Here is a 10,375-nt window from a genome sequence, read left to right as displayed (position 1 = left end):
AAGTTTCTTCTATGTCTTTCACAGCTTGTTAGATCATTTCTTTTTTTCTTTTTTACTGCACATATAATTTTAAATTTACATATATGTACTGTTCATTGGAAAACTGCTAGTACTCTTAACACCTGGGCCTAGAAGTCCCAGAATATTCTTTTCACTGCATTCTGTCCGTTGTAAGTCAGTCACCCTTAAACTTTTCCTCAGTTGATCTTGATACTTGCTGAAGGTCATCTCCATAGTAGGATTTCAGTAGATTCACCATGTACAAAATTGTATGTCAATGTTTTTCATGTTATTTTAAATAGGGAAAAAAGCATTCTGAGCTCAGCAATATGGAGATTATTTCGAAGGATACTTAATAGGTATATCAGCCAAATTAATAACTTCCACAGCAAAAACCAAATGTGCCACTTGCATCCAGTCAGAGTTTTAAAATGTGCCTTCATGCAAGTGTTAGAAACTGGAAAAAAAACAAACCCCACCAGGCCAGCCGAGATGCAAGGGGAGGGAAACAGACTTCACTGCTTTTGTGAGGGGCAGCTGTGTGTACTGGGGCGGGAGGAGTTATTTGGAGGCTGTATTTAGAGACTATTCATCACAGACAGTCACTGTGCTCCTTTCATATGTATTATTTTATTTAATCCTTGAAATAACCCTATCAGATAATTTTTTTTCCATTTAGTAGTGACAGACTTGACACTACTTGCCTCTAATTCTTAATGCTCAACCAAAGCCAGGGCTTCTTCCAGACCAAAAGATATCTTGCCCTTTTCAGCAACTTTGAAGGCAGAAAGAATTCCAGAGTTAGTTAGAGAGCTGTAGGTCTGAATCAGACTCTTCCTTTCTGGGAGCAAGTCTTATCTTTCAGTCTAGAGAACATTATCTGTAAGTGAGAATTGGAGGGTCTTATTTAAAGGGTTCTGGCAAGGATTAAAATAAACCAAAATATAACGAAATAAACCCCATAGGATTGGGAAAGAGGGACAGTGGTTTTAAAAACTGGGATTAAGGGGTCAAAAATACTTTTATATGCCTTTCACTAGCATTTTTTTAAATGAATCATATCCATTGGAAAACATTTTATAAAAAAGATAAATAAAAATTGAGGGTGGTTTAGAAAGTCTATTTCAGTTCTTTATTGCTGCGTGATAGACCACTCTCAATGTTCATGCCTTAAAACAACAGGTTATTATTCCTCACAGATGTGTGGATTCGCTGGGTCAAGAAATCCTTCAGGATTTATTGCTGTGATTATCTTCAGAAAATACAACCTGCCACAAAGTCCTGTGTAGATTCCTTGTAATTAATATCACAAAGCAGTGTTTTTTATGACCCCTCCCTCTGTTGCCTCGCCTTATTTTGGCAGATTCCATCACCTGTTATATCCTTGATCAGGAAAAACTTCTGAGAATCAAAAGGGGTCTAACGTCCTAATATTACAGTGACCAATCTCTTTCAGGTGCCTACAGACGTTCGTAGACAAGATTGGCTGATTGGCTAACTTCTTCAGAAATCTGCCTCTGACTCCCTATGTGTCCTTGGGAAAATGACTTAACCTCCTTGGACTTTAGCTTTTTTTCCTGGAAAACCGGGGAGGGAGGGTTGGACTAGATGGTCTCTAAAGTGCTTTCCATAGCTGACATTTTTTCATTAGAAAAAAATCTTTGGGCACTGTACAAGGGAAAAGTATTTCATCATCTAATTTTTGCAGACTCCTCAGAGGTTAAGAGAATATATATTATTTGTATATATATATATATATATATATATATATATATATATATATATGTATTTTTAATTGAAGTATAGTCAATTTACAACATCATGTCAATTTCTGGTGTACAGCACAATGCTTCAATCATACATGGACATACATATATTCGTTTTCATATTCTTTTTCACCATAAAGGAGAATATAAACTGACAACCATACTCTAACACAAAAACATGTGCATGGTATAAATTACTGTCTTGAGTTGATATACCATCTGAACAGCTTTGTAATTTCTGCTATTTAAATTTGATAGAAAATGGTAAAATAATTATATATTAGGAAGATGATTTGTAATGGTCTATTTCCAATTCTAAAAGCTCCATATTAAAGTTTGGCTTACATCTAGAGACTATTTTAAAGAATTCTAAAAAATGCTAAATTACAAGCAATTTCACAGAGCAGGAGGGCAAGAGTTATAGTATTATCCCTTTTGTACTGCAAACCATTTTTTAGATGAAGAAATAAGGATCCAGGGAGAGAGATTGTATTGGGAACATTGAGTTTGGGTATGTCTAGGAGAGAAAAGTCAAAATAACGAGGAGCTTAGAAATTACAGTCAATGAGTGGTTGAAGGAACTGGAATGTTAGCTTGGAGAATTTAGGAAACCATACTGTCATCAAAGATTTAAAGGGGTGTCATCTACTGAGGAAGATATTTTGGGTATCTCCAGCTGAGAGAACTAGGTAGAAGTTACTAAGTTCAATATAAAGACTTCTGGTCAGTGTAAGGCATTTTCCAGTAATTATAGTCCATATTTAGGACCAATGCCCTTGACATAGTGAAGTTTCTACAACTAGAAATGTTTAAACAGAAACCAGATACACCTTGGCAGAGATGTGACAGGAGTGATTCATGCACAGTAGAATGGACATAGGACTGGATGACCCTGGGAGGGTTTTTAACTTCAAATTTTTTTTTCTTTCAGTGACATTCAGTGACAGCGGTAAGATGCTAAGCAAGCTACAAATGGGGAAAATAGTTGCCACATCTCTAACAAAGTTTCATGCAAATCTCCCAGAAGAAACACTATGATTCCAGTTGCTGAATGTTCAAAGGCCAAGAACAGACAGTGCACAAAAGAGGAAATATAAATAATTCATAGGCTTATGAAAAGATGTTCAACCCCACTGATAAAAGAAATGCAAACTTGAATATAAATACAATGCCATTTTTCATTTATTAAATTGGTAATGGTAAGAAAAATAATGCACAATTTTGCTGAAACTGTGGTGAGTAGTCCGTCTCAAACATGGTCGATGAAAATATAAATTTGTTTAGGCTGTCCAAAAAGCAGTTTCACACTGTGTATCCAAAGTTCTAAATATGTTTAAACCACTCTATATGGACATTTAGCCATATTAAAGTATTATTAATATTTGATGCAACTATGGTATTGAAAGTTAAGGTAAAAAACAGAAAGATTTCTTCTTATATTTTAGAAATACATATTGAAATATTAACAGATGAAATAATGCTATTTAGAATTTGCTTCAAAGTTACCCACTGGAGATTGGCTGTGCCTGCATAGGAGTATGGATAAAAGGTGATGGATCATACATTGATCTCTGCGGAAGCCAGGAAATGGCTACATAGGTATCCATTTACTATTCTCTTCATTTGTTATGTAGATAAAATTTTCTATAATAAAGAGTAAAAACAACAGCCAAAAAACTCCCACTTTACATTCTCTGACTTAGATAATTTTCCGCTTAGGACAATATCCCGATGAAGTAAGCTGATGGGCACACAAAGCCTCATGCACAAAGATCACTTCCGACTGCTCCCTGGCTCGCTGTTCTGCAGTGTCGCCCACCTGTGTTAACCATTCAGCAGCATCCTGCTGCTGTCAGGATTAAAACCAAAACCTTGAACTCACTTGCAAGGTCTTAGATAGTCTGACCTCTGCTTACTCAACCTGGCAGTGTCGCAAAGCACTCTGTGTCCCACCACTTTGGCCTTCTCTCAGGAAACACCCTCCTGTGACCACCTCCTTCAGGTCAACTCCTACTCCTACTCGGAAACCCAGGTCAATCCTGCTTCTCCAAGGAGGTGTTTCTGCATTTCCCCAGATGGAGTTAGGCTCTCTGTCATCTGCCCTCACAGCCCTGTATACTTCTCTCTTGTAGCCTTTTTCGCAACTCTAATCAAGCAGCTGAAATTGGATACTTACATATTAGCTGCATAAGGACTGGCCACCGCCACCAGTGACCGCTGCTCTTACTTACAGAATTCCTAACTATAGCAGGAATTCAGTAAATACAGGTTGAATTAATTGACTAGTAAAGTCATCTAAACCCAATTTAGCCAACTAAACTCTGTAATGGATTGAATTCTCTTCCATGGTTATATTTCTCTTGGTAAAATAAAATAACCTTCCAAAGGCGACGGTAGGATGAGAGACTTAAAAGGAAGGGTGTCTCCTGCTCTTTTCTTAGAAGTCTGATGGTAGATTTGTTTCAGAGCTAGGGGATGCCTCCTTTGCCTTAGGAGAAAACATCTCAAATCTTCCCCAAACAAAAATCATCTTCATTCAATAGCTAGGACAACTTCGCACAGTGAAACTGACCAAGAGGAGAGAGAAAAACTCCAAAAAGCCAATATTTTTTCAGGTAATGAGCGCCTGAGAAAGACAAGGTGATTAGGAGTAAAAATAAAGGAGAGAACTTTAAATTACACACTGTAACTCTGGCGTTTATTTTATTGGCTCAGGAATACATGATCTAGGGACAGCTGCATTCTCTTGGCTTCTGGTCTAAGATAATGAGGTCAACAAATTTTAATCAGGGAGAGATGTTCCTCTTAATTAGGTAATGAATGGGACTTTGCCATTTTCTATATTAAATTACTTTAATTTCCAGAGCAAAAGAGTCTACTTCCTGGCTAGCTCACTTTCATAATCTAGACAATAGAAATAGGACATAATAGACAAACATGGTCATCTCTAAATTCTGCTGCAATTCCTGGTGGTTCACATAAACATGTGGGCTCATTTTTGAAGAGCCCAGGCCAGAATGCCCCTCAATCTGGGCTTGTCTGATTGTTTCTCATAATTAGATTCAGATGAAACATTTTTTTAATGGAAATTCTATATTGATGACGGCAGGAGACACGTGATGTCATTTCATTCTCCACCCTCATCCCCCACTCCACTCCACACACACACACACACACACACACACACACACACACACACTTTAAAAAGAGACAACACTCAAGCAATTTGCAAGGCTAAGCCATTGAGAATCCAAATGGACAGCTTTTTATTGCTTTATATTCTGACTAGGCCACTCAAAAGTTTTGTTTGTTTCTGAATAAACAAAGATCTGGACTCATCTTGACTTAGCTTTTTCAATTAAACCCCATAAACTATGGCTAAAGACCCTGGACATGCTTACCATAAAGATTCCAAGGCACTTTTAAAGATCTCTATGAACAAGGAGTCTATCATTTGTTTGGAAGAATCACCCAAGTGTTGTACATAAGTGTTAGATAAGGAAAGAAAAACACATGGACAAATGGACATTCTCAACACAGAGTAGCTTTCTTGTTTAACAGAGTGATGTCTGTCATTAGCTTTATTTATTCATTCATCATATATTTATTTTATTTTGTATTTTAAGAATTATTTAAAATTAATAAAAGCATGATTGTCATATTAAACAACAGAACAAAGAATATGACTATTTCAGAGTGGAAATATATATGACTAATAAAGTGACCGAAACTACTAACCTTGAAGGCGATGAAAGAAATGCAAATTAAAATCGACAACCCAACACCCTATTTTCCCTATCAAATTGGCAGTGATGGAAAAAATTGATAACATCACAGCTTGTGAGAGGGTAGCGACGTGGGACTGATCTGTTTCTGATGGGAAAGAAATTGACACAATATTTCTAGAAAGTAATCTGAAAATATGTTTCACTAACCCTAAAAATGTCACATCTATATGAGGGATTATTAGGTACTAAAATATTATTTTTAAATAATATTTAATGACATGATCAAATGCTATAATATTAAGTGAAAAAGATCACATTACAAAATGATGATCAGTTTTATAGCAAAAACGCTACACATAAATACATGGAAACCAGATTAGAAGTAGAAGCTGAAAATGTTAGAGGGATTACCCATAGGATGATGAAGAGATGCTGCTTGTTTCCTGGAGTCTGGCTTCCTCTCTCTGCCTGGTCCCAGTTTTCTCAGCCCTGGTACATCTGAGACCCCCTGATCCGACCGGTTCTCCCTCTCCCAGGCTCTTCTCCCTGGGCCTGTAAACAGGAGCCCCAATGGGAAACTTCTCTTTCCAATCCCTCTAGCCATGACTTTTCTGCTCTTGAATCCCAACCCCCTTCATTTTTCTTCTTAAGTAATTTTCCTAGTATTGTCAATATATGTTTACTTTTTAAAGCTGAAATAAAAAAAAATTTTTTTTAAGATACTGAATGTGCTTTTTCGTTTCTATAGTTCTTCTGCCCCTGTGTGAGGGTACGACCACAGTTTATCTTCTCCTGGCGTCCACCCCAGGCTGCAGGAGGCAAACCTGATCCCTACAAATTTACCCTTCTCTAGCGGCACCCTGCTCAATTAAAATGATGTTTTCCAAAGTGCATTCTGCAGTCTGAGAGAAAAAAAAAAAAACCCAGAAAACAGAAGTGACTTACAATCTTACTACTCAGAGATGAGCACAGGTAACATTTTAGTGAGTATCTTTCCAAATTTATTTTGTTATGGCTGAGTCTCCCAGGATATGGGCCTTCACTCATTATCTCCATTTCCTCATCTATCTCTTCACTCCTCAGTGTGTGGAGCCTGGCCTTCTCCCCCCACCTTCCTGGGCACGGTAAAAAAAATTACCCCTTTTGCTAAATTCAATGGCTAATTTCATTTACTGAAGCTCTCTCTGCTGCTTTAAAAACTTGCTCCTTCTGGCAACTCAACTTGCTTAGTTTAGAAAATGCTTGTCTCTCTTCATTCTCCTTGAACTTCTTGGACCCCTGAGGCCTTCTCACTGACTACCCTGCCCATCTTTCAAAACAGGAACACAGCTCCACGTATGGCCAATACTCCTCTTTCTCTGCAGGCTCTCCTTGAACAGTCTAAAGTGTATTTTCATTTCAAATCATTATCTCCAGTCCTGACCTGTGATTCAACTCAGGTGCTACTGCCTATGGGTACATATCCACTCAGCAGACAGAAGGATGTAGTTGGAAAGAACAAAGGCTTTGGAGTAAGGAGTGCCTGGGTTTAAGACCCAGGTCTTCTCTTTAGCTGTGTAAAAAATGGAAAATGATTTACTGTCCCTACCACTCAGTTTAGGCATTTACAAAATAAGTATAGTAATAGTAATCCCCTTATACAGATGTCGTATGGATTAAATCAAATAGTGCATGTAAAGCATCAGGATACAGTAAACGCTCAACAGATTTGGTCACCACTGTGGCACTGTTCCAAACTCAACATATTTAAAACTGAAATCAGTGGATTTCATTACCCCAGTCCAATACCCCAAGCCAGAGACCCGGAAATCATCTTCCTACAGTAAGAATGACTTAAAAACTGAATCCCTTGGCTGTACACCTGAAGCTAACACAATATTATAAATCAACTATAGTTCAGTAATTTCTAAAAAAAAAAAAAAAATACTAATAATACCAAAAAAAAAACACAAAAAAAGAATGACATATAGATTCCTGGGCCCCACCCCAGACTTATTAAGTCAGAATTTCCGGAAAAGGGGCTGAGAATTCTGTGTGATTGTCAGGCTTTCCACATGATTCTTAGCAGAGAAGATTAGGAAACTTCTTTATACTCCTCCCTTTCCTTCCTCAGTCGTCATCTCAGCCACCATCTCATACCAATTATTACCTAAGATTAATTTTTTAAGTGGAGGTGCTGGGGATTGAACCCAAGACCTTATGTATGCTAAGCATGTACTCTACCACTGAGCTATACCCACCCCACAAGATTAATTTTTTTTTTTTCTTTTCAAGATTAATTCTTGAGTCTGCTCCATCCTCTCCATCCCTACCACTACTGTCCTAATTCAAGCCTTCAGCTTCTTCAGCCTGGAACTAGTTTAAGGTTATCCTTAACCCTTACAGATGTGCCACTGGATGTGATTGGAAATAGTTATCAAGGATTCTCCCCCACTCCCACTCTCTCTCACACACACAGCCACCCTCCTCAGGAATAAGCATCACTTTGAACCTCAGGCCCGGGTTGGTACCCCAACCTAGCTATTGCCACTCTCCCTTTCTGAGCCTGGCCCCAGCCCCTGAACCCTATGGCTCATCAACTAGGGTCCTAAAAAGTAAGAATGAATATGTTAGTATCAAGCCAACTCCTGCACTGACTTTCAGGTTGGGTAACTGCCCCTAGATTCTACACAGCTCTCTCGGGGCTGCCTGCCTGTTTGGACAATCTCAGATCCAACCCACATCCCAGGCTGCCTTCAAGATCAGTCTCTGCAGCCTTGTGACACCCTGCCAGGCCCTCTTCCCCACCAACTAGCAGACTAACCAGCCAACTGCCTCCCTCTCATTGGAAAAATACTTTGGATAGGCTGTGAGTGAGAAAAATATAGAGACAGATTGACATGCAATAGATTCACTGTTGAGAAAAGAAGAACACTATTTGTACATATAAAAATATTAAATTAAAACCCATTGCCCTCGAGATACATCAATATTGAAGTGGTTACATATGGGTGATGAAATTTCACAAATTTTATGTATTGGGTATTTATTTTGTAGTTAAAAATAACATACGAATAATAAATGAAATGAGGTGATGGATTGAAACGTTGTCTACGTGCTCCCCCCCGCCGATTGTCCTGTCTCCCATCCCCTGTCCCCGTTTCCAGCTTAGATCTAGGCTTTGTGATCCCTGACTCAAGAATTTGGGAGAAAGATACCCACCTCTGGTAACTGATAACTGAAAAACCCAAGGGGATAAGATTATGTCATGTCGGTGCTTCTCAAAATTCTGTGTGCAATGATAGACTCATCTAGAGTAAAACACAAATTGCTGGGTTTTAATAGGTGGGAGGGAAGAATATATATATGTGTATAGCTTTTTCTATATCTGGAAATAACAAAAATCTGTTCACATTGGTACTATCAGGGAATGGCCAGAAATGATGGAGGCAGGGGTAGAACTCAGGCTTTTCACCATGTACCCTCTTGTATCCACACATACCGTGTGAATGTATTACTCCAAAAATGTAAAATTTTATAATATATGTATATACATATATAAATAATTAAGCAGCTTAAATCTTTAGTAACACTGACTCTGGCCAATTTTGTCATTAGTTATGTAAGATTTCAGTTTGGGGGCGGGGTGGGGTATAGCTCAGTGGTAGAGCATGTGCCTAGCATGCACAAGGTCCTGGGTTCAATGCTCAGTACCTCCTTTAAATAACTAAATAAAAGATTTTAGTTTTTTCTTTCCCAGAAACAAGGTCTGGGACTGTGGCAAACAGCAGATTGTACAAGTAACTACTGAACTCATGTGAAAGGTGGGCAGGGTCATGAGAAGGGAAGAGTTTACAGAATTTTTAGCCATAAATTTAAAACAAGGAACACACACTACAAACTTCTTGCAAGTATTTTGAGTGTTTGAAACGTGATCACTTACAATCCTCCACCATGAGAATTGATCTCATGGAACATGGAAAGGGCACAAACTGTTGGAAAACTGTGCGTTTCCCTCATAGAGGGAGGGGATTGTCATGGAAACAGATTCCTAGCTGTTAGCATCCTCCTGGATGACTAGATTCACCGTGAATATAGAATCATGGAGCAAAACACTGCTTCTGGGTTGCTCCTGTTTTTTAATAGCTTTTTGAGGGATAAGAGATATACAATAAGCTGCATATGTTTAAAGTGTACGATTTGGTAAGTCTTGACATATGTATACACTTATGAAGCCATCACCACAATCAAGATAACAAACATTTCCATGACTCCCCCCAAAATCTCCTGGTGTTCCTTTGTAGTCCTCCCCTCTCCTCCCTCCCCTCCCCTCCATCTCCCTGCCACAACTACTGATCTATTTTCTATTATCGTATTAGTTTGCATTTTCTAGAATTTTATAAAAATGATTTGCACAGTATCTATATTTTTTATCTGGCTTCTTTAACTCAGCAAAATAATTTTGAGATTTATCCATGTTGTATGTATCAAGTGTTAACTCCCTTTTGTTGCTGAATGATATTCCATCGTGGAGTAAACCACAATGGGTCTATATATTCATTTTGCTGATGGACGTTGGGTTGTTTCTGACAAAACATTGATGGTGTTTCATTTCCTTGCAATTAGCTCACGAATCACTCATTCTCCCCATTTTACAGATGAAGAAATGGAGACTCAGAGAGGCCAAGAAACTTGTCCAAGGTGCACACACAGTAGTTGGAGCATAGAACTTTAAATTGTTAGAATGTTTGAGGTAAAAGAGACATTCGGACACCTCTCTCTCACTTTTTTTTTAAAAGACTACTTGGTATTAAGATTTTAATTGTGATCCACAAGAATTAAGTGTTTCTTTTTATTCACGATAAAGTCAGCTGGTCTCCACAATATCAATCTTTCCCTCCA

The sequence above is a fragment of the Camelus dromedarius genome, chromosome 2, assembly GCF_036321535.1.
Source record: "Camelus dromedarius isolate mCamDro1 chromosome 2, mCamDro1.pat, whole genome shotgun sequence".
Taxonomy (NCBI): domain Eukaryota; kingdom Metazoa; phylum Chordata; class Mammalia; order Artiodactyla; family Camelidae; genus Camelus; species Camelus dromedarius.
Note: the sequence above shows the minus strand (reverse complement) of the source record.